The 25,870-nt window shown below is 40.1% G+C and overlaps 2 long non-coding RNA genes across 3 annotated transcripts; one reads left to right on the forward strand and one right to left on the reverse strand.

Moving 5' to 3' along the window:
- The first annotated feature begins 7,529 nt into the window (after nucleotides 1–7,529).
- Nucleotides 7,530–18,190, forward strand: LOC130715975 (uncharacterized). The gene is made up of 4 exons (XR_009011824.1): nucleotides 7,530–7,685; nucleotides 7,791–16,784; nucleotides 16,923–16,980; nucleotides 17,803–18,190. It is a non-coding gene; the product is annotated as an uncharacterized LOC130715975 (long non-coding RNA).
- A 5,553-nt stretch (nucleotides 18,191–23,743) lies between these two features.
- On the reverse strand, nucleotides 23,744–24,566 carry LOC130714683 (uncharacterized). 2 transcript variants are annotated; one of them, XR_009011381.1, is made up of 2 exons: nucleotides 24,431–24,566; nucleotides 23,744–24,121 (listed from the first exon to the last, which is right to left on the reverse strand). It is a non-coding gene; the product is annotated as an uncharacterized LOC130714683 (long non-coding RNA). The 2 variants fall into 2 exon arrangements; XR_009011380.1 differs by lacking the exon at nucleotides 24,431–24,566 and adding an exon at nucleotides 24,300–24,430.
- Between the last annotated feature and the right edge of the window lie 1,304 nt (nucleotides 24,567–25,870).

Raw genomic sequence — 25,870 nt, forward strand, 5'->3', positions numbered from 1 at the left:
CAGGAACTCTCACTTGAAGTTGCACGCTGGACAATCCTAGGCAGGGCTACTGTAGCATGTACCCCGTCGCTGGCTGGCACTGACCCCGAAGCTGGTCCCGCCACCACCGCCAGGCCGGCACCGGCGTCATTCTCCTCATCGTGACTCGTTGCCTTCTGCTCTGCTGGTTCGTCATTGAGCACTTGGATGTTTGGTGAATCCCCAATTGTGTTAACAGGATCCAACCCAATATTATTGAGGGACCCACCACCAATACTAACAATAGCAGAACCAGTATCAGGAATTTGCAAATGTACATCTTGGGCCACCCCCACATGGGCCTGCATACCCGCTTTGTCATCCACGATCTGGGCCACCCCCACTCCAACATGCTCATCCACCAAACCTGTTGTAATACCTTCAATACCCTTCCCTTTATTAACATCTACCAAGTCAACGCCGTTATTTCTTTTTAAAATTTGAACCCGCTTGGGACCCACTCCATCAAGGAGAGACCCCGCACGTGTGTCAATGATTGCCTTCTCAGAAATTGAACTCGGCTCCTTCAATGCAGGAACGGTTACCCCATAATTCGCTGATGTTTCATAACGCACGCCACCGCCACCTTCGAATTCCGCCGCCGCCGGCTCCTCGGAGAAAATCGACCCCACCTCATCGTAAGCCTCCTTGGCCGACCATCCCCGTTCACTAGAGTCCCCACTCTCGGAATGAAGGTGTGAAAAACGACTAGAAGGGGGGGTTGAATAGCGTTTTCAATATAAAAACTTTCCCCTTAAAGATTTAAAGTAAATCTTTTCGGTTTCTCTAAGATAGATGGTGCAGCGGATAAAGATAGAGAGAAGAGAGAAGCACACAAGTATTTTATCCTGGTTCACTTGATAAATCCCTCAAGCTAATCCAGTCCACCCGTTAAGGTGATTTCTTCCTTCTTAGAATGAAGGCAATCCACTAATCAGATAATTGTTACAACCGCACTTGAAACCTACAAGTGACTAACAATACACTGACTTAGCTATCACTAAGATTCACTCTCTTAGTCTTCTCTAGGATCCGATCAACCTTGATCTCCTAAAGGAATCACCACTAAGATTCACTCTCTTAGTCTTCTTAAGGATACTGACCTACCCGGTCCCTTAAGGAAAATCAAACAACTGTTTGAGGTTGGTGTTTACAAAGGTTTGCTTCTAAATAAGCTGAGTGTAAACTAAATAAGAACAGATGAAGAAAGTAGAGGCTTGAATCTTTTCTTGTATTGCAGCTCCTTTTTTTTTCTCACTTAGCTTTCTTCTTTTCTTCAGCCTTTTATAGTCCAAGGTGCAAAGGATATTTCTGTTGAGAGAATATGACCGTTGGAGGGCATTTCTGGAACTTCCAGAACCTGCTGTGGCTGAACCTTGGTAGGTAGGCTTTTCAGAATAGTACACTGCTCTTGTACTTCTCGATAGAGACATTTGCCTTTAACCATTGACTTCTGATCAGAGTTATGCTTCGTGTTGGAACTTGTGAAGCTTGGTGATCAGAGTCAGAGGGATGCTTGGATCCTCTGACCTTCGTTACTTCTGCTTCTGAACCTTCAGAGCTTCTGGACCTTCAGAGCCTCTGGTCCTTCAGAGCTTCTGATCCTCAGATCTTCTGATCTTCTAATCTTCTGATCTTCTGATCTTCTAATCTTCTGATCTTCTGATCTTCTGATCCTCAGATCCTCTGATCCTCAGATCTTCTGATCCTCAGATCCTCTGATCTTCTGATCTTCTGATCTTCTGATCCTCTGATCCTCAGATCTTCTGATCTTCAGAACTTCTGACGAATATATCTTCTGGTGTCAGAATCAGAACCTGTTTGTCAAAATACTCAAGACAAACATTAGAGTATCATAGTTGTTCATCCACAAATAAATACTTGTTATCATCAAAACATAGAGTTGTACCACATGACCAAATCTTGATCTTACAATCTCCCCCTTTTTGATGATGACAAAACCATGTATTTTGATGAACAACTCTAAACAAATAAACTGAATACACTCAGAGTATAAGGTATCAGAGTTAAAACTTATCCTGATGTGTATAGTTTATCTTGCTCCTTCTGAATCCAAGACTCGTGCTTGATTCTGAGCTAAGCTCCCCCTGAATCTAATACTTAATATCAATGTTAGTAATATCTAGATTCTGAGCTAAATAATATAGGAGTTGTCAAGATACTATAAGTTCTCCCCCTTTTTGTCATAAGCAAAAAGAATGAAGGTGGGAAAAAAATAGTAAGAGCATAAGACGAAATACTCCCCCTCAGAAGGAATACCAAGGGATACTTGGCTTCTGATTAGCATATCTTCTGATGAGAGCAGAAGTGTGGTTCTGGTGACATCTCCGTTCTGGACAAAATTTCATCTTCAGATACTTCAGAATGAGAAGCTAGGAACCTACTCTTCTTCTGATGACGCAAGTCAGAAGTTGTAGTAGCATCTTCTGATGTTGTTGCTTCTGGTTCGACAAGTTCTGAGTCTTTGTTTCTTTCTGAAACGGTCATGCTCATCTCTACAAGCTTTTTCAGCTAGCTTTGACTTGACCAAATCTTACTCTACTGATGCCTCCAAGATCAACTTCACCTTCAGGTTCAAGTTTTGGATCTTGGGACATATGCCTTTCTCCCGTCATGTGTTGCCTGCATCCACTGTCCAGGTTCCATGGTTGGAGTTTCGATGGACCTATTGAAGATATCTGCAACATATATAATCTTATCCCTAGGTACCCACTTTCTGGGTCCTTTCTTGTTAGTTAGCCCAGAAGTTCTGACAACTTTGGGTCATTCAACAGGATAATATAAAGGAATTTGAGCATGATATTTTGACATTGAGAAAGTTCCTTTCTTAAGAGATGATGCAGCAACTTCAGAAGGTTTAGAATAGACAATGCCATATATTCCATTTCTGCTTACGCCATAGATCATTGAAGCCATTAAGCTTCTGTCTACGCTTTTAGCCAGGAATCTTTGAAAAGATTTTTCATACTTAGATTCATTCTTACTATCAGAGGCATCACATGCAACAATTTCTTCTAACTTAGCAATCTGGTTCTTAAGCACAGAGTTAGAATTGATCAAAGCATGATTATCATTTTTCAAATCAGAAATAATTTTCTCATGTTCAACAGAAGTTTCAGAGGCAGCAGAGAAATTCTTTTTCAACCTTTTATGCTTAGTCAAGAGAGAGTTATATTTATTCATAATTTCAGACAAAGCATCTTTAAGTTCAGAAGTTGAGAAAGAATCAAATACCTCATTTTCATCGTCAGAGTCTGGATCTCCTTCTGATTCTGAGTCAGAGTCAACAGCTTCCTTTGACTCTGCTCCTTTGTCTTTGACAATAGCCATGAGTCCTTGAACTTCACCATCAGAGTCAACATCCTCTGACTCTGATTCATCAAAAATCACCATCAGACTCTTCTTGGTCTTGAAATGCTTCTTTGACTTTTTGTCCTTTGATGAGCCTTTGAATTTGCTCTGCCTGTGCTTCCAGATGCAGTTGAGCTTTCTGGATATAAGAGTCAGCTCATCTTCATCAGAATATTCTGATGCTTCTTCAGATTCTTCTGCTGCTGCTTGGAGAGCCTTAGCCTTTTCAGATTTGGATTTCAAGGCAATAGACTTCTTCTTGTGATCTTGATGTTCAGCACGCTTTAGTTCATGACACTTCAGTATGCTTATGAGTTCTTCCAAACTCATCTGCTCAACATCTCTAGTTAGCTCCAAGGAAGTTATCAAATGCATCCAGCTTTCAGGAAGACCTCTAAGGATCCTCATGACATGATCCACAGTGGTGTAGCTATTGTTGAGGGGTTTTATTCCAGCAACAAGCAACTGAAATCTGGAGAACATTTCTTCAATGGATTCGTCAGGTTCCATTTGGAAGGATTCATATTTCTGGATCAAAGACAGTGCCTTTGATTCTTTCACTTTCTTGTTTCCTTCATGAGACATCTTCAAGGATTCAAAGATGCCCTTGGCGGAATCACGATCAGTAATTTTCTCATATTCTTCATATGAAATGGCACTTTGCAGAATAGCTCTTGATCGGTGATGATCTCTGAATTCCTTCTTTTGATCTTCACTCATCTTCTCCCTTGGGATCTTTACACCATGTTCATCGACAGGAGGGGTGTAGCCATCAACAACAAAATCCCAAAGATCAGGATCAAAGCCAAGAAAGAAGCTTTTGATTCTGTCTTTCCAGAAATCAAATCTCTGACCATCAAAGATAGGTGGTCTTGCACTGTATTGATATTTGCTTGTAGTAGTGGTGGAATCCATGAGTTTTTCACACTGGCCCGGATCTACTGAACACTGTTAAGTGTGGTAATCAGAACTTGCGCTCTGATACCAATTGAAGGTGTGAAAAACGACTAGAAGGGGGGGTTGAATAGCGTTTTCAATATAAAAACTTTCCCCTTAAAGATTTAAAGTAAATCTTTTCGGTTTCTCTAAGATAGATGGTGCAGCGGATAAAGATAGAGAGAAGAGAGAAGCACACAAGTATTTTATCCTGGTTCACTTGATAAATCCCTCAAGCTAATCCAGTCCACCCGTTAAGGTGATTTCTTCCTTCTTAGAATGAAGGCAATCCACTAATCAGATAATTGTTACAACTGCACTTGAAACCTACAAGTGACTAACAATACACTGACTTAGCTATCACTAAGATTCACTCTCTTAGTCTTCTCTAGGATCCGATCAACCTTGATCTCCTAAAGGAATCACCACTAAGATTCACTCTCTTAGTCTTCTTAAGGATACTGACCTACCCGGTCCCTTAAGGAAAATCAAACAACTGTTTGAGGTTGGTGTTTACAAAGGTTTGCTTCTAAATAAGCTGAGTGTAAACTAAATAAGAACAGATGAAGAAAGTAGAGGCTTGAATCTTTTCTTGTATTGCAGCTCCTTTTTTTTTTCTCACTTAGCTTTCTTCTTTTCTTCAGCCTTTTATAGTCCAAGGTGCAAAGGATATTCCTGTTGAGAGAATATGACCGTTGGAGGGCATTTCTGGAACTTCCAGAACCTGCTGTGGCTGAACCTTGGTAGGTAGGCTTTTCAGAATAGTACACTGCTCTTGTACTTCTCGATAGAGACATTTGCCTTTAACCATTGACTTCTGATCAGAGTTATGCTTCGTGTTGGAACTTGTGAAGCTTGGTGATCAGAGTCAGAGGGATGCTTGGATCCTCTGACCTTCGTTACTTCTGCTTCTGAACCTTCAGAGCTTCTGGACCTTCAGAGCCTCTGGTCCTTCAGAGCTTCTGATCCTCAGATCTTCTGATCTTCTAATCTTCTGATCTTCTGATCTTCTAATCTTCTGATCTTCTGATCTTCTGATCCTCTGATCCTCAGATCTTCTGATCCTCAGATCCTCTGATCTTCTGATCTTCTGATCTTCTGATCCTCTGATCCTCAGATCTTCTGATCTTCATAACTTCTGACGAATATATCTTCTGGTGTCAGAATCAGAACCTGTTTGTCAAAATACTCAAGACAAACATTAGAGTATCATAGTTGTTCATCCACAAATAAATACTTGTTATCATCAAAACATAGAGTTGTACCACATGACCAAATCTTGATCTTACACGGAAGACACGACACTGCCTCCGGCTACTGGTGCAACACCACCAGCATCCTCCATTATACGAACTGTGTACACAACTCCATTCACGCTAATCTTCCTGCAGTTGGCAATCAACCCCAAATGAGTGGTACGAATTTGAACTCTTGCACAATCCAACCGTGAGAACGACACAGTGGCTTGATCAACCGCTACCAGCTGCCCCACCGACGAAACTAGATGATCAAGGCAATCTCTAGTCCACATATGGAGCGGCAACCCTGAGCACTGCACCCACGCAAGTCTATGATCCAGCGCCACAGCCGGCGACCAGGTGTATACGACCTGGAACACCTCCTCAATCCATTCTTTTGATTCTGCGAGAACCTCCTCCAGGTTTACACCCACCGGACCGGTCAAGAGAACCATGTCGTCACCCATATATCGCACCTGAGTAGTATGGTAACCCTCCAGAATGAAAGCATCTTGCACCGAGGAAATCCACTCCGGGTTCCTGAGTACCCCTACCAAGCTTCTACACAACCAATCCTCAACGTCTGGAACCACCGGGCCACTCCACACTTCCAATGGGGTGTCACGCAAGCCATCCCCGAGGGAGCTACCGATACCCTCCGAGGCACCCTTCCCCGACACAATCTGCGCATACGAGCGCTGAGAGGCAATAGCATCCTTCATCCCAACGACATCACCTTTCCTCGAATGATCCTGGCGCAGTTTAGTGTCAACAACAGCAGGCGCACGTCTCACACCCTTAGAGAAGCGAGGGACGTTCACACTGTCCTATTTCTGTATATCAGAGTGATTTTCTTAGAGAAATTATTTCAAGGTAACTGGTGGACCCTACAATCAGTCATGGGTAGTAAATAAGAATTTTGTCTTTTATTCTTCAACAAGACAATATCCTCGTAAATAAGAGAGATCCAAACACATAATTAGATTAGTGTGAAAAGTTTGAGAAATGGTTACACTCTTGTTTTACACCTTTTATTATTGGTTTATTCTATAAAAATCAATATAGGAGATGCACTGACAGTGTAAACTTGTTTTACACATGCACCCAATTGATTTCCGCCACATCAGCAATTTATTAATTTACTAATTAAAATTAAAAAGATTTGTAACTACTTAGTCTTATGTGGCATAATGTGATTGGACGTCAAAACTTCTTTACACTGACAGTGCATATCCATTAATCTCTTTTTAGATTATGTATTTATGAAGTATCTAAATTGAACTTTTAGATATCCTTTTAGGAAATAGACAAATAGTAGTGTGTATCTAGCCTTCTTTGAAATGTTTTAAAGGGGATATGAATTTTAACTTGATACATTCATTATTCCATTACTTGATTTGTTTTAACAACTGCTACATTATGTCAAAAAAAAAACTGCTACATTAGATTGATTTTAGTTTTGGTTCAAACAAATTTATAGTGTTGTGTGATATTTGTGTATTTTGGCATTAGCTCGTGTTCTATTTTTTGATACACTTGATAAATGATTTAGTTGGTTGGGTCTAATGCCATAGTAATATTTGAAGGATTTCGAATTTGAAGAGCTGGAAGATGTACTTCAGTATTACCCCTTAAGTAGTGACGAATTTAGGAATTTTATGATGTGGGGCAAAATAAGTAAATAAATATCAATATCAATATCAATCAATATATATTAGAAAAGAAGAACTCTCAACATGTCAATTTGATGACGTGTCGATCGATCCCAGAATGATTCTCAGACCAATTTAATGACGTGTCACTCCAGATTAATTCTCAGGCCAATTTGATGAGGTGTCACTCCCAGATTAATTCTCATTTGATATTATCCAACTTCGTTTCAAACCAAACTGAAAAAAGTCCAAACTTGGGTTCGTTTATGTGGGTTGTATTTTTGACTCTGCACTTCTGAATGAATCAGAGGAAGCAGAAGAATGGGGGGTTTAGGAGGCCTGTTGTCATCAAGAACCATAAGCAACCGCAGCAGCAGCCAACTGTGGATCCTATCACGGGGAAAAGATCCCTAAGAGTTTTGTGTTTTCACGAGGCCTGATGCTTCCATATACTTCTCTTAACCTCAAGGTGAATAGTAATTTCTTTTTCATGTTCGTTATTCATATTTGGATGTTCTATGCCCTGCACTTATAACTTGGTTTTTGAAAGTTCCTTCAATTTGAATGTTTTCAGTGTCCTTTGCAATACAAGCTAATAAAATGAATTTCCCAGCAGTGCACTCTGGTTTCAGGAAAGATGAATTACGGAGGAGGAAGTAGATGTTGCATATGTTTGAATAATTCCAAGGTAACCCTCTTGCTGTATCTTTTGTTCCCCATCACTCCTTAAGTGTTCCTTTTGTAGGTTACTTTCTATTACTTTAAATGATCATATCTTGCTCATTTATCTCTCTGTCTCTCCAGTATTGCACAGTTTAAAGGAGAGTTTTGACTAGGCTATACAGAGAGATGATGTCAAGGCAATTGTTGTGACACGTATTGCACTGTGCTTTCCAATTAAACAACTTACAAATAATTTGGAAGGGGCGACACTTAAGTTTGTTCAATTTAATGAGATAGGCTTGGTAATTAGATAGGATTTGATGTCAAAAGAAGTGCTATCTATTAGGTTAATTTTCATGAATTATCTTTAGATCTGTTTATCTCATTAGGATAATTTTTGTTAGTGGTCTACCAAGTCGTTTTTCGCTTTCAGTTTGGTGGTCGCAATTGATGAGTACTTTATTTTCCTACCTGCATGCTAGGACAGGGGATTGTTTTGGATCTTTGAAGGGGGACCATGTCTCATTCAAGAAGCTCAAAGCTTAATATAACATGATTAAAGACAACATATCTAAAGCGTTTTCAATGCTAGCTTCTTTTATATATAATGATTTTTTAATTGCTCTGATTAAGTTTTTTCAGTTTCATCGCTAGGATGTTTTTTTTAAATCATGTAAAATGGATAAATGATGTGTTTCATTATAATATGAATGATTTTGGGTTAAAATGGTTGTGTTCCATCATGAACATTGAGATGAGGTATGTGAGATTCCTAGAGAGAATGAGAGCGTAACCGCTTAGAGAGAGAAAGTAACTGAATTTCCAGCTTGTTATTTCTCAAATGAGCTAAGAGTCTCTTACAATTGGTCACCGTCCCCTATTTATAGTTGGGGGAGTTGGGCCTAACGCCTCTAAACCATCCTAATGGGCCGGTTGGGCCTCCAAGACGAAGGCCCAAGTCCCTGATGCGCTCCTCGCCCTAGGCCAGCGCCCCTGGGCGAGGGACTCTGGGGTCTCGCCCAGTCCACAAGTCCACAAGACACCGAGCTCGAAGCATGAGAGCTAAGTGTGTCTTTAAACAGGAAAGACAAGGCGATGGACGTAAAAAACTAACTAATGTTAAACACAAGGTACAGAAATAAAGAGCAATTGCCAACATGGCTTGGTAATTTAAAGCCTAAAAATTTGAAATTTTGAACGTCTTGCTACGCTCCCTTGGCGGCTTGAGTCCACAAGCGAGCTTGCAGCGATGATGCTGGATTTGCCCGCCCCGCCATAGTTACGCACGTGCCCTGAACCGTAACTTTTGACATATGTCAAGCCTGCGCCCCACGTTGCGCCCTGAGTTGATACAAGGGTAAGTGAATCCAAGGAATCTCAGTCGCTATCTCTGGAACGTCCTTTTGAATCACAGTAGAGTCTGACAATTTGAATTCAAACCAATAAGCTTTAACTGTTGTAACCCTTCGTTTAATGCATTGTTTTCTTCTTCCTGAAACTCATGCTGCACTCCCTTAAGTAATCATTTTACCTTGTCACGTCAAGGCACAATTCCCCAACCGCTACTCTACCTGGCCTTTAAATTCTCTCTTCTTCCATTTTTCGCCTTTTTCCCATCAACTGTTCCCATATTCCTTCCTGACTCTCACACGCTCCGGTTCCCCTTGCCGATCTTGCGAACTTAAAGATCCGGCGGGGCCCTTTTATTTTCTTATTCTCTCTTTCTCCTTCTATTTTTACGATGCCTTCCGGCGGGGCCCTTTTCTCCGTGGAGGAGATCAAATCCCATTGCTTGGCAACCTTTGCCACTCTTCCTTCCCCCATCTTCGAGGCTCATGATCAGGGAGTTCTTGACCAACCATCAGAGCTCTCTACTAGCGGATCCCTTTCGGACCTTGCCCACAGGGCTGGTGGGCTTTGCAGGTCCCCGCTATTAGAGGGCCTCCTTCGTACTTCCGGCTGCAAAGAGCAAGATCGCCCTTGGCAACATCGTGTGTTTAACGACCCCAAGTATTCCCACTTCTTCTTTGTATATGAGTACTTGTTTCTTGATCTTGGTGTTAAACTTCCCTTTTCACCCTTTCTCACCCAAGTGCTATGTGATATTAACGTTTCTCCTTGTCAACTTCACCCTTGCTCCTGGGCTTATCTGAAGTGCTTCGAAATTCTCTGTCGCAGCGTTGATGTGGTTCCTTCCCCTGCCCTCTTTTCTTTTTTCTTCGAAGCAGATCCCCGATCTCTAGAGACCCATGGTTGGGTCATCCTGGTGCCCCGGCCGGGCCGCGAACGATTTGCCCCCCACCAGGTTGGCTTCGAATCTTGCCTGGCTCGCCGGTATTTCCGGGTCATCGTCCACCCTGCTTACCCCTCGACATTTCCACAGAAGGATGGGAAGGCCCTTTTCCCTCTTTACTGGACACAGTGTCCCAAAACCACATCCAATTCTCTCGAGACGCGCTCTTCCTCTAGAGAGAATTTCGCCATTGGTGTCTTATCCCAACTTCCTCTTTTCAGTTGCACTGACCTACTCAGTGTTTCCCCAGGATCCAAACTGTTTCCTCGATTAGGTTTTCCCTTTACCGTCCTCTTCACACCTTCCTCTTAATCTCTTCGCTTCTGATGACTCTTTCCTTTGCATTTCAGGGAACATGAAGTTTTCTACTTCCGAACTGCTGGAGGCCTTCCTCTCCGGGAACGATAAGGTACCGTCCCCGGCTCAAGTTGGGGAGAAAAGGCAAAGCTCGCCGATAAGTGAGGGCTCTCCCGAGAAAAAGAAGCTGGGCGAGACAGGCTCTCGGGTTGCACCTTTGACTGTTACGGGCGAGGGATCCATCGTGTCCGCCCCGGCTGTCCCGGATAGCACACGTGACTCCTTGGTGCCCGATCACCAGGGTGAGGCGGACACTTCCCTTGCCGTGGATATTTCTTGCCCCTTGGACTCAATGGCGGGCCAGCAGCCTCCGTCCACTGACCGCCCGCTGTGTCCTCCGCCCGTCCAGACTACTCAAGATTCACCTCCTCCTCGGACCACCCAAAGGACCCCTCTAGCAGCTCTTCTGTCGATCCCTTCTCCTTTTTACTCTCTCATCCTTGCCTTGAGAAATTGAGGGAAGTGCCCAGCCAAAACCCGCAAGAGGTGGCCCAAGAAGCTGTGTCAAGTCTTCTTCGCACCGGCTGTCTGTTCGCTCAGGTGGCTTGGCAGGCTCGGCCTTTTACTGGAATTGCGGGGCTTCGCCAAGAGGTGGAAAAGCTGCAGTCCATCAACCTTCAAGCCAACGAGACCTGCTCCAAGTTGTCTGCCCAGTTAGCCACTGAGGTGGATAGGACAAAGAAGATGCAGAAAAAACTCGCGGAAGCGACGATTGCAAAGGCTGCGGCGGACGAGAAGGAGAGGAAACTTGAGAACCAGGTTGAGGGACTCCGCAAATACCTTAGTGCTAAGGAGGCCACTATTGCTTCTCAGGAGGAAAGCCTTGCTGCCAAAGATAAGGAGATTGCCGATCTGCGCGAAGGGCTGGCGGCCAAAGGTGAGTTACTTGCTGAGACCCGGTCAGATTTGGAATCGAAATGCAAACTCTTGGTCGAGAAGGATGCCCAGGCCATCGCCTTGGAGGAGCAGATAAGGAGAGAAGCTGCTTTCGCGACAGCCCACGAGCGTATCTGCGGCTTCCTAATTTGCAAAGCTCAGGTCAAGCACCTCCATCCAAATGTCGACCTTGCACCCCTGGGAGTTTTCAAGAAGGTCACCCCTGCCGGATTGGTGGGTCGGGAAGATCCACCGGAAGTTGCTCACGTTGACCTTGGAGACACTGTGGAGTAAGAGAGTAAAATGTAATGTTAACTTGTTTGAAGTTATTGTAACGCCTTGTACTTCTTAATTTCACTTAAACTTTTGTCTGTATTTTACTTTCAAGTTTGATCAATTCAGCTTTATTTTTTTACGTTTTATGTTTGTTTTAGCGCTTTTCTGGAGTTTTTCTTTTCTCTCAACACCCCCCATAGTTCCCCTATTTCTGAATTACGTCCGACGACATTGATGGTTGCTTTGTTTAACTAGGACTTCTGCTCAATTTTTGATTTGAGGCTTTCGTCACACCAATATTTCTCGTAAGAGCAGGTGTGGCATCGCCGGTTTTGCCCTAGCGAGGACTTATTGCTATTAGGGACCCAATGGCCATATAGGTTTACCCAGACTTATGCCTAGTTATGTTCACGCGCCCATATTTCGGGGGGATTTAGGGATAAGAAGTTTATCCGCACACATCGCCGACGAGTGACGGCGAGCTGCGTCGGTTTTTCCGGAGCGATCCCCAGACTTCAAGGTCGTGTTGGGATCGCCACCTTCAGGGAATTTTTCCCACCTAGCTCTCGCCGCAATTCAGTGTGATTGAAATTGCTGGATACAATTTTTGTATTTTCAATCAGACGTGATAGTCAACAAACTCCTGAGATGGAGAACAAGAACGTGTCTTTGTTTTTACCATTTAGGCGCTTAGGCCAACAAACTCTCGAAATGGAGAACAAGAACATGTCTTTGTTTTTACCATTTAGGCGCTTTGACAACAAACTCTCGAAATGGAGAACAAGAACGTGTCTTTGTTTTTACACCTTCAATCTTTGCGAGACGCGCTTAGCTGATCGTCCTCGCTCCGAAAACAGCTCCTTGTCAATCCCTTAGCTGTAATAGTATTTTAGGCTCGCCGCGTTCCAGGAGCGTGGTACTCTCCTTCCGTCCAAGCTTTCCAGGTGATAGGCCCCATTCCCTAAGGCCTTCAAAATTCTGTAGGGGCCTTCCCAGATTGGACTCAGCTTATTCCCAGTGCTCTCGGTTCGATTCTTTAGCACCAGGTCCCCCTCCTGCATCGCCCTCGGTCACACTTTCGAGTCATACTTTGACAACACGGGTGGTGCGGACAACATCTCTTTGAGGCGTTTAAAGGCTTCTTCGCATTCTGAACTCCACTCGAATGCCGCATTCTTCTTTAGGCACTTGAAGAATGGGGCCGACTTGTCGCCCGGATGAGGGAGAAACCTGGACAGGGCTGCAATCCGCCCTGTCAGGCGTTGCACCTTTTTTACACTGCTGGAGCTTTTCATTTCTTGGATTGCTTTACACTTATCTGGATTGATCTTAATCCCTCTTGACGTAATTGTGAAGCCTAAAAACTTCCCGCCCTGTATACCAAAAGAACACTTCTCCGGATTGAGCCTCATATTATGTTTTCGGAGCCTGCCAAAAGCTTCTGTCAAATCCTCATGATGGCTTGATCCCAAAACCGATTTCACGATCATATCATCGACATATACCTCCATGTTCCTTCCTACTTGAACTTCAAATACCCTATCCATCAACCGCTGATACGTCGCCCCTGCATTCTTCAGCCTAAAGGGCATAGTTTGATAACAGTAGTTTACCCTAGCGGTCATGAAGGCCGTTTTGTCTTCATCCGATGGGTGCATCTTGATTTGGTGATATCCCGAATAGGCATCCATCAGACTCAGCAGCTCATTTCCTGACGCTCCATCCACTAGCTTGTCTATGCTCGGTAATGGATAAGAATCTTTCGGACATGCCTTGTTCAGGTCTGTGTAGTCTACACACATCTGCCATTTTCCGTCCGCCTTCTTTACCATCACCACATTCGCCAGCCAAGTAGGATACTTAATTTCCCGGATGAAGTCTGTCGCCAGTAATTTGTTCACCTCTTGCTGGATTACCTTCTCCTTTTCATCGCCCATTCGCCGGCGCGTCTGGGTCACTGGTTTAATTCCGGGATTTAGCGCCAGCCTGTGGCAAATGAAGTTCGGGTCTATCCCTGGCATGTCCTTGTGACTCCAAGCAAAGAGATCCAAGTTCTCGCCCAATAGCTTTGATAATCTCTGTTCCTGGGCCTCAGTCAGTCGGGTCCCTATCTTGAGTATCTTCTCGCCAAATTTCAGTTCCTTGGTCTCCTCGATCGGCGTGGGCTTGTTGACTCGCCCCTCGCCCCTTGGATCTAGGTTTTCTTCCGGCACATCGACCTCGTTGCATCGGTGTCCCACCGAGGAGTTCCTTTTCCCGTACCGGTCTACCGCGTTGCAGTAGCACTCCCTCGCCGTTTTCTGGTCCACAACCACTCTCCCAATTTGTCCATTCGGCAAATGATATTTAACCGCCAAGTGTGCTGTCGAAATCACAGCGCACAGGCGGTTCAAGGTGTTTCTGCCAATTATCTTGTTGTACGATCCCTCCGTTCCTAGGATCAAGTATTTCACCTTCAGCGTCCTAGCGTTCTCTCGCTCGCCGAATGTGGTATCAAGGTCAAGGACGCGTCTCACCCATACTTGCTCGCCCGTAAACCCCACCAGAGTCCCTGCATAAGGAGTGAGATATGCCTCATTCAAATCGAGCCGATCAAATACCTCGCCGTAAATGATGTTCGCTAAACTCCCTTGATCCAAAAGTACTCGTTGTACATTAAGTTGGTTGACGCGAAAGAGGATTACAATCAGAGCGTCTAGATGTGGCTTTATTCCAACGAAGTCATCGGACGAAAAGGTAATGTCTGGATGTGAAAAACCGAAAGGAACTTCTGTTACCGTGTTCACTGCCCTAGCATACCGCTTCCTAGCTGCACTGGTGATTCCTCCTCCTCCAAACGCTCCGGCAATCGTGTGTACTCCTTTGGGTATTGGAGCTCTACCGCCCTGCACTCTAGTAGGTCTTCCTGCCGCTATCAGTTTCCCAACTTCACGCTGCAACGTGCGGCACTCCTCTGTGACGTGGTCCATGGCCTGGTGATAAACGCACCACTCACCTCCCGACTCGCCACTTATTCGCGTTGTTAACGGCTCTCGGAGGATTTCCGATGTAGACGGTTTGTCCAGGCGCGCCAGCTTTCCTTTTAGAGATGAGTTTCTCCATTCCTTCGAGGATTTCCAATAGCTTTTCCTTTGCAACATCCGAAGCTTCGTCGTTGTATTTGCTTCTCGGGCCTCCGTGTCCTGCTGCTCCAAACCACGACTTATGTCGCGAATCAGCCACCTCCAATCTCTGAGTGTCCAACGACCAGGGTGACGGCGGTTTTCCTTCTGAGAATTTCAACAAGGAGACTGAAGATTCCGCCTCCTTCTCGCGTCGCCTTCTATATGCTTGATGCGGATTGCGCGTGTGCTTCATCCTTCGTTCGCTTTGTCGACGTTGCGCTTCCATTAAGTGCCACCAACAAATCAAGAATTTGACTCAGAAATTGAAAACCGAAGAGAATCGCACGAAAAAACGAACTTCACTCAGCTAAACCATGCTCCACGTAGTCCGGGAATCGAAATCTACCGTTCCCCACAGACGGCGCCAAATGTTCCATTATGAACATTGAAATGAGGTATAGTACCTAAGGTGCAAGGAACGTGATGTGAGATTCCTAGAGAGAATGAGAGCGTAACCGCTTAGAGAGAGAAAGTAACTGAATTTCCAGTTTGTTATTTCTCAAATAATCTAAGAGTCCCTTACAATTGGTCACCGTCCCTTATTTATAGTTGGGGGAGTTGGGCCTAACGCCTCTAAACCATCCTAATGGGCCGGTTGGGCCTCCAAGACGAAGGCCCAAGTCCCTGATGCGCTCCTCGCCCTAGGCCAGCGCCCCTGGGCGAGGGACCCTGGGGTCTCGCCCAGTCCAGGTTGAAATGATTTGTCTCATGACATAACTCTGATTTTGTATTCAATACTTTTTTGAATGGTTTGGAATTTGTTCTAAAATCATGTCATGTCAATTCCTTCTGAATTAATTCTTAGGACAGAAGAAGAGACCAAAGTAACTGGTTATTTCACCTCGAGTTCTATCATATATAGTTTTGATAAATTATTTTAAAGTACTATTTAAAGAATATGGATCTGCTTTCTACTCATCATTTGTTCTTATTCATTCTTCTCATGAATTAGTTATTGTACAGGTTGTTGGAAACCTTTTAGTGGAGGCATTGGAAACCTTTAAGTTAGTTTGTGTTGCAAATGTGGCCAGCCTTTATAGTGAGATGAAAAGGAGGACTAAAAACATTCAGACCTATGCATTTTGGGTGTTAAAGCTGGGATATAGTGATTTAGGAGAGAGAGAGAGAGAGAGTTAGGAAGTAGGGGAAATAGGTTGAGATTAGAGTATATCGACTATTGAGACATTCACAGTAGAATGACCCTGAAGGAGCAAACACCATCAATCTGCAATTTGCAAACTAGATAATGCTTGCTGTCATGTGAAAAGGTCTCTTCTACCTGTCCTCTTGCCATGTCTTTCCTCCCTGATTTTTTTCCAAGTTTGTGTTGCCTTTCTTAGTTTTTATTATGTTGGTGATCTGAGCTATTCTCAACTATTCTTATGATGTTTTTAATGTTGGCTTCTTCTATATACAGTGGTTTTTTTTATGTGCTCTGAGTTTATTTCCATTTGATCTTTTTTCCCTGTTGTATTATTTTCTTGTTGTTTTTTTCTAACTTGAAAACCTTTGGATACAAGTATTGCACTTGAGGTCATCCTAATGCATCGAATGCACTTGCTACAATTACACATTATAATGTTTCTCACTTTTCATTCTCCACGTACCTCTACATTCTGGATTTTGTTATGGATACCGGTGGGAACTGAGAAGTTAATCATACATTCCATTAGTAGTTCTCCCATGTTGCCGAACTGACATTATATACTGCTTTGCTCTCTGATTTTAATGCTTTTTTCCTGATATTTTTCTTCAATGGCCTCTATTTCAAAGTATGCATATGGTTAAGCAGAGAGCGTGAAATGCTGGGTATTCTTCTTTTTTTGACAGTATGGTTATTTCTCAACATAATTATTGCTTCAAAACTTTTTTCCTGGTGATTTTCTTCAATGGCCTCTATTTCACAGTGTGCATATGGCGTCTATGATCTCAAACGATGGTGAGAGAAAATAGTATGACAGATTACATTCTTCATTGTTTTTTAATCTTACTTTGTGCTTACATTCTTCTTTTTTATTGCACTACTTTTGCATGTTTAATTTCACACTTTTCCTTCATTTACTTTTGTCTATGACAGTGTGCTTACATTCAAAGCCAAGGTCAATAAGATGTGTGAAGCTGCTGATAAGATTGTGGTTAGTGATCCTAATATCTCAATTCTAAGTTGTTGTTGAATACTATTACAGTAATCTTTAAAATATTGACTTAATTTAGAACTGAATATCTCAACGTTTTAACATCTTAAAATGGTCCTCACAAGGATGCATCAAATATATCTTCTATGTCAAACTCATTTCAGTTCCAATGTGTTTGTATCATCATGATAATTTAAAACTATGGTTTGAACTCCCACAGGAATTTGAAGTTCTAGAACATACATGGCTTTTCTTTTAGAGTAATACTTTGGTTTGCAACTAACATTATTGTAAGCCTTGGTAAAGTTCACTTTTAGAGTATAAACCTTCAGCTGTTGCAAAAATAAATTCCAATTTTAAGAAGGGTTTGCGAATTTAGTTTATGCTTTTTTAGTGATATCATTTAGCGTCTCCAAGAGCAGTTACCAGAGTTGTTTTATAACCATACCATGTTTGTTATACTTAATTTAGGAAAAGGGACCAATTTCGCAAAACAAAAACATAAGACACCATTCCATGAACTTATCTTTTAAAAAAGTCTTCAATGAAGAAGTTAGCCCAAGTGATGCTGAGATAGCATTATTGGTTTTTTTATCTGTCCTCTTTTTTAGAAGCTTATTTGTTTTTTTTTTATCTATCATCTTTTGTTAGACCAAGTATTTTAGATCTATTTGGAAGCTTTTTTTTTAACTATAGCCCAACATTGATATTTAAAGAACGAAGATTTGACTTGATGTTGCTATTTAACAGAATATAATTTTCGGAGAATTAAAAAATCGGATGACAAAATCATACTGATAAGTTTTTATCAATATTTTTTAGGAACTGGCCACTTTGGAGAGGACAAAGGCTGCTGAGGAATAGAGTTTGAGCTCAACAAGCAAGGAAAAAGGCATAACAAAGAAGAGGAAAAGTGATACTTAAAATTATTTGAGAACAAAAGTCAAAAAACTTAGAGATGAAGAAATCAGATTTCAAGGATAGACTTTTCACTTTGTAGAGTAAGAATCAAATGCTTAATGCTAATATAGATGCTGAAGAATACAACAGAAGAGGGAGCAATGGTGGTATCTATCATGCTGAATGAACTTATTACAAAAATAGCAGAGGAAACATAGAACTGTAATAGAGAGTAAAATGTTAGTTTTGATTATTCTCATTTTGTAGGGGTGCATGTGGATATGACATGAAGTGAAGGATGAATCATAAGACATGCATTATTACTAAAATTACTGGTGTCAAATTTATTTATTTATGTACTTTATTTTTGTTGAAAAAAAATCAAACGTGTTTTGTCTGCAAAAATGAAACGATAGTGTTTTTTAATATTTGCATTTAGATGCAAATACAGAGCTTCCACGGGGAGGAAAATTTTATATGAAAATACTTTCATTTAGGGAAAAAAGGTTTAAGATAATTTCAGTAATTTTTTTCATAACATTTTAAATAATCTCACGATTAGATATATATATATATATATATATATATATAAAAGGTATGTAAATACATTCAACAAAAAAAAGTATGTAAATTATATAGTAAAAATATGTTAATAATTGACGGCAGACCGAACAGAGAGAGGGGGAAATTGTAATAAGAAAGTCTTATCTTCATTGTTATTCAAGCTTAGCTTCCTCAATATCAATATGTTTACATATGATTACAATCCAAGAACAAAATCTGTCATGCAACGCACGGGTAAAAAACACTAGTATAAATATATATATAAACATATTTGTAACATAAAATATAACATAATACTCTATAAATCAGCCAATTTCACCAAATAGAATATATGATTTCAAAAATATAATATTACTATTGCTTCTTTATTACCGTAATTAACATCTCGTGGGTCTCTTTGAAAAAACAATCACAATGTAATAAAACATTATTTTTTGTACAATATATAATTAGTGAGGCTAAATGAAACATATCAGTGTGCCTTAAAGGAAAACATTCACAAATCAAACATTTTGGAACGTGGGGGCATGTGGGCCAGTGGGAGCAATGGGATACAATGGTATACTCTCATCTCAATGCTATATTATCAAACAACAGTATATTTCTGGCAGATTTTTAGAAAATTACATGGGGGCATTTGACCCCATCACCTTTAACGTAGATCCGCCCCTGCCCTCAAGGTTATCATGGAGTTGATAAGGAAGGTAGGCCAGTTTACATTGAGAGGCTTGGGAAAGCTCATCCAAATTGCTTGATGCGCAACACAACAATAGATCGTATCTAAGAAACCATGTCCAGGAGTTTGAGAGGGCTTTGCTGGAGAAATTCCCAGCACAGAGTCGTGGATAATGTTAAGAGAAATAAGCTACAGCTTAAGGCTCCCATTTTTTTTTACTTAGGCTCTAAAAAATTAAAATTAGTTACTTACTATTAATAAATTTTAAACAACCTAAGTATAAAAAAAATCAGAATAATTTATTTCCTAAATATTAGCCAACTAAAAAAGGAATTTAGACCAATATATTATCTTTTTTTTTAACTAACTAATAATATCATCTTTAGAACTATTATTATTGTTATTTCATACTGCTTTCACATTATGTGTGTCTCTTGAGTCTTTGATCATTTAAACGACCATTTATTCTGCAGGCTAGGATATCAGATAGCTACCATAGTTGTAATGATAGGGCTCTTGTAGCAAAGAAAGTTCTCAAAAGTGATCAATTTAACCATACTCAGGAACAGTCATTGCAAAATGATGAAATGGGGAATGATGCTTGCATAGAGAACTCCAAAGGTGTAGTGTCAAGTTATTGAAACATCAATGTTCCTTTCGTAAATACTTTTGTTGAAGAATATAATTGTACATATGCCTCAGTTTACAACACTTTGGTGTGGAAGCCAAGCTGTAAATTTGCCTTATTTTTTCACATTTTCATGTGCAAGTTGGAAACTCATCAAACTAATATGTATCAGTAGCAAGCATTTCAGTATTTCCCTGATCTTGTTTGACACATTCTCATTTTTTACAGGAGGTTTTGTCAGCAGTTGGCTCAGCTCTGTTAAAGAAAACATGGAGAAAACAAATTTCTTATACGTGCCAAGAGTGCTGATATATTTTTCCGAAAGACTAGATATGTTCTTCCATAGTTTAGGAATAAAACTTTGGAGAAGACAGAACGATATTCACCAATCTATTGCCAGAGAACAGATCATAAAAAATCATACAGCAGCGGGTGAAACAGTTTCTGAACAAGATCATATTCATCCATGCATAAAACGTCTTCAGAGACTAGATAAAGCATTCGAGGAACTTAGCCATAAACTTGCTAGCATCAGTGTTTTAAAACTCGGCTCGAACCGACTGGTCCGACCGGTTAGACCGGTACTCGATCCCCTGACCGGTCCGAACCACTGAACAGATCGGTTATGCAAACAGCTCGATAGGAACCGGTTTGACTCGGCCGGTTCAATGAATGGCTCGGTGACTCGGCCGGTTTTTGGTCAGACCGGCGGGTCACCCATTTTATTTTTTAATTACAATGGGCCTTTCACTTTTTCGTTTTTAATCCTATAGACAACAATTTAATTACAGTGGGCATTTCTTTTCTTTTTTACAACAGTTGTAACTAGAACTGGCCATTCATTATTTTTTCCATATTCTGTTGACAACAGTTGACAAAAACGTGAAATAATTTCTAAAAACTAGTGCAACTAGGACTCGAGCACGAGACTTGTAAAAATTTCAGCAAGGTCTTAACCTCTACACCAGAAGGTATTTGTTGATATACACACATTTTTGTATTATTTATACCTTAACTTTACAATTCAAATATTTATTATAATTTTTTAATATACATCGAGTCAAGCATTCGACCCAGTGACTCATTGGTCCGATCAGTGACTCATTGACTCAGCCCCTCGATCGAGTCGATACCCGAGTCGAGTCTTAAAACACTGGCTAGCATACCTCTGAAGAAGGAGAAAATCCTGATGGGTTCCTTGGATAGGATTAAATCTGTTGAGTTGGACCTTGAACAGACTAAGAGGGTATCCGATACATTGTTCAATCATCTAATAATATTGATTGTTCTGATGATGTGATGTTTATAGTTTTTGCTATTAATGCAGGTACTGCATGATACAATGATGAAGCAGTTTGAGATTGTTGAGCTTCTTGAGAATTTGCAAGAATCGAAGTATCAAGTAGGTTGATGTTTGTGTAATACTTCATAGATTCGAATATTTTACATAAAGAGTTACAAGTCTAAAGTGGATTGTGTTAGGTCATTAACAACTAATGTAAAACTTCTATACCAGATAAAAGGTGCTAGATTGTTGCTTGATAGAACACAATGTTGTCGTTTAGTTCATGTAGCTAAATCCACCTTCCTGCATCACTTTTGCGGTCACCTATGAACAAATTGTTTCCTTCTTTAACTTAACATAATTAAGATTGTCCAAATTGAACTCAAGGTTGGACCCAAGCATATTAAAGAGGGGATCGCCCCCAGAGAGAAACAAATTCTTAATAAAGCAGTATTCAAAAATTGTATTAGCACCCGCCTATAACTTCTTACACTGTCTTGTTCACTTGGTCATTCTTGATTTTACTTAGTGTGTGATATTTGCGTCCCCCTTACTAATTTTTCCTGATTTTGTTCCTGAACTTGCGCAATACACACTTTAGTTATACGACAAGCTATCAGAATTCCAATAGAAAATACCTACTGAAAACATTGATGTTCTATCTGCAGTTATTTTTAATATTGACTGATTGACAATTTTCTTGCAGAAAAGAAGGTTGTTATGTTGAATGATTCAAGTCGTAACAAGTTGTTGTTGGCTCTTCAGAAAGACAATTTCAACAAGCACCTGTTTGGTCGCAAACCAAAGAGTACTTATTGGAGCTTATTTAGAGCATTTCTAGTAGATAAGCAACATTAAGGTCGTATCCAAACAGGAAAGTAGAAGAAGACTTAGTGCAAGCTCACATGTTGGACATCCATAGAGAAACCCGGGGATGAGGCAGTCCTCAGTTTTTATACATATATATAATATAGGCTTAATTGCACTTGTGGTCTCGTATTTACGCTAATGTGCAAATGGGTTCACCATAGTTCAAAATGAGCTATCGGAGTCCCTAATGTTTTCACCCGTTTGCAGTTTTGGTCCTGCAGTATATTCTTCGTAAAAAAGCTAACGTTTTTCTTGTGATGTGATATTTTAACTGGAAAAATGTTACTTTTTTTGAAATGAAAAGCATGGATAACTTGCTGTTTTCTGTCAATTGAAACTTTAGATTTTAACCATTTTGTTGTCTACTAAGAACAATACGTTCATTGCCACTTCATCATTCTTGCATTTTGTTCCTTAACCCTTTTTAGCATATATTAGGCCTACTAGGATGGTCATGTGTCTGATAGCAGACTTACTAGGATGCTTATGTGCAAGTCACATGATCCACCCTTAGTAAAATTTTAAAAATAAAGTTTATTATCTTCTTTTTATAATTGTAACCTAATCCTGCTTTTTTTTTCTTTCTAAAATCACCATCAGCGACACCTCATCTTCTCATCTTTCCCCTTAAATCCTCCTCTTCTCCACGCATTTCTCATGCTATCAAGTCTCAACAGGAAGGATGAAAACCCTCCAACCTCCCTAAATTATCCTCCTTACAACCAGATACCATCACATCGCCCCATATTCCTTTCTCCCTGACCTTTGTTCTTCTTGAGCCACTAATGCCCGTGCCACCAGCCCCCATTGTGATCCACCCTCAACTCTGCCTCAAATCACCTAGCAAAATTCCTTTTGAATCTCAACCACCACATCCCTCGCGAACCTGCAAGCCATCCACATGACCCTTCATCCGTCGCTCTAGGGTTTGTACAATAAGAAAGAAAACTCCACTAATCACCATGTGGAGGAGGTGATGAATGGTCACCGTACACCTCAATTTCTCAATCATAGATCATATCAGTAACCATAAAAAACCTAGGGGTGAAATTCAAAAATCTCTAAAAGTGAGGTGCGTCACATGGACAACTTAAGTACCGAGACTTTCCTAGCCATAATTATCTCAATAGATCCTCATTCAAGACCAACAAGTTCAAATTGAGCCTCATTTGAAATACCATTTCGAAATTCAATTTTCAAAACCTTAGCATACTAAATATCAATAATAATACTAATACCCAATAGACAACAATATTCAAAATTCAAAGTAAATATCCGAGCACTTATGTGCTAATCCAAAGAAACAACCGAAAGATGATAGTATATAGAATGGATAAATTAAATAAGAAAGCAGTTAAGCTATCCATTCTATATACTCAATAAGATGATAAATTAAATAGGTCATAATTCTAAAAAATTCAGCAAGCATACCATGGATGAATTCATGCCAAAATCACAGCCAAACAACAATTCTACAATAACACCTTCATCTCAAACACATGCATTACAATAGTAAGCAAGCATGACTCAATGACACTCTAAAATTGAATTACCCTTATCTTCGCAAGTAGTAGTGCGTAACTCAAACTACCTAGGATCATTAAGTTAACTTAATTAATTCAAGTTCTAAGGCAAATAAAATGAATCATAAGGTACATGCACTAAATGAAAATATTATCTTGACATCCCAAATTCACCCACACCTTGAAAGATATTGAAAGAGAGGAAAGAGAAATAAAAGATGCTATGAATAAGTCATATGACATTCAAATATGTGAAAGATATATAGAAAGAGGGGTATGCAGGGACATTTTGAGGATTTACCATGACTCATACCATATCAATCAAAGTTTCATAACATAATAATTTTAAATAGTCTCCATAAATTGTTGGGAGAAAAGTGAAACATAACAAAATAAAAGTACATTTAAGTTTGTTTTTATTATTGGCTTATAAAAAAAGTTTGTTTTCATGAACTTTTTTCTAATATATGATTGATCTCATTCATTCATTCAGGGGGAGGGGTGCTGTGGACTTGAGTTTCAATAAATTCTGCAAGACTTATGGTATCTCCATCATCACCGCCACTTGTCTCCCCCGTTTCCTCCACCACTGAAAATCTCCCATCACCACCTTCCTCCGGTCCTTTAATCACCAATACTCTGCTTGGCCGAGTGTCTGCCTGGGTCACACTTCCATTCCCCATTAACCTCTCAATCTGAAAGCAATTCCATGAAGAAAAAAGTTAAAGAAGATAAGAGTAACATTAGTTCATTCATGCACAACACAACAATTTACTAAGAAAAAAATTCTCAAATACTTCCATAAAGTGAGAAATGATGTATGTTATATATGAAATTGTAGAATGAGATCATTAAGTAATTGAATAAACTCACCATTCTTTCTAAGGTTTATGATTTATCTGTGTTACTATATCCAACTTTTTAATTCTAAGAAAATTTTATGCATTTGGGCAAAACCAAAGGGAGCTAAGGAGGAAATTTTTAAGAGGTACCGGAAAACTGACCATTGAAAACGTGATAGATGATAGATCTAAAAAATATGACGGATAAGAAATTGATGGAGATTTAGAATACAATTGTTGAACCTAGTTTATCAAATATTGTGTTGCATTTTTTCTTTGATGTTGCTTACATTGTAATTCTCTCTTATTGTTTAAAGCGAAGACCTCTATTTTTAATCATTATTTAACTAAGGAGTTTGTCTTGGTAAGCAAGCAACCTGTTACTGTTTAGAATTAAAAACTTTATCTTTACAATTGTCTTTGGGTGCACTTTAAAGAAAAATAATTAAGGTAAAATACACTTAGCTCCCTCTAAATTTACCAAAAAAAATACTTGGCCCTCATTCTTATGAAAATATACATTTCACTCTACTTATCAAACAAAGTTAAGTTACCCTTACATTGGTCATATTATAACCCCAATGTTAGAATAACCACACTTAACATAAAAATAAAAATAAAATCACACTTTAACTTTGATCAAAGTAGCCTCAAGCCTCCAATCTAGACTACACGTTTCTCAAGAATTAGAAATGTCTTCTGCATTATCCCATGTTTTTCTTCAAAGTATCAAATATACGAGAGCCCGATTACAGCATGGAAAAAAGAGGAATATCCCTTGAAGACTTGTTGAATTCATTGTTCAAAACATGAATTCAACATAGTTTTATATTGTCAGTATTATTACTTTCCCTAATTTTAGGATTATCTTTTGTTTTTAGTTTGGACTTATATATTGAGCCTACATAGGGTTTTAGTTTGGATTTCAGTATTGTATTTCGGAACATTAAGATTTGATATTGGTCCAATTAGGGGGTGTGGATTTTTTGGGCAAGTTAGGCCTAGCCCACTTGCATTAGGGGCTACTTATCATGCTTCTCCATATAAATAGTTTTCATGTGTATTTTCACATATATACCTTTAGTCATAATATTCATATTTGAATTTGAGTTTGGAAAACTCCGTAAATTCTCTCTGAGAAACTATTAAGAGTTATCAATCTTCCATGGAGCTTGTGGCTTCTCTTCCTTTTTTCTTATCACTCTTGAGTATGGTGCCTCCATCTCTTCCTCAACCATTTTGAAGTTTCTTCGTTCTTTTGGTCCAAGCAGGCTAGATTCAATACACTAGCAAGGATTGATTCAAGGCTTGGATCTCCATAACCCCAACATGGACTACCTTGAATTTCTTATGCTACATTTTAATTTGTTGGAGTTATAAAATATTGGTCAATTTTCTTCAATTGTTAGATGATCATTGGTTACTTAGATAATGATCACCATTGGTCTACTCTAGGTTTACTTGCTAATTGACATGAAACAGAGGTTTCGTGTGTCTTTTACTATGCTCCGCAAATGTGATTATCAGATATAGAAAATAAATAGAAGTTTGGATGAAGCTTCCTAGATTCACGGTTTTGGGCGTGGGTTATGATAGGGTCCA

This window comes from Lotus japonicus, chromosome 4 (assembly GCF_012489685.1).
Source record: "Lotus japonicus ecotype B-129 chromosome 4, LjGifu_v1.2".
NCBI lineage: Eukaryota > Viridiplantae > Streptophyta > Magnoliopsida > Fabales > Fabaceae > Lotus > Lotus japonicus.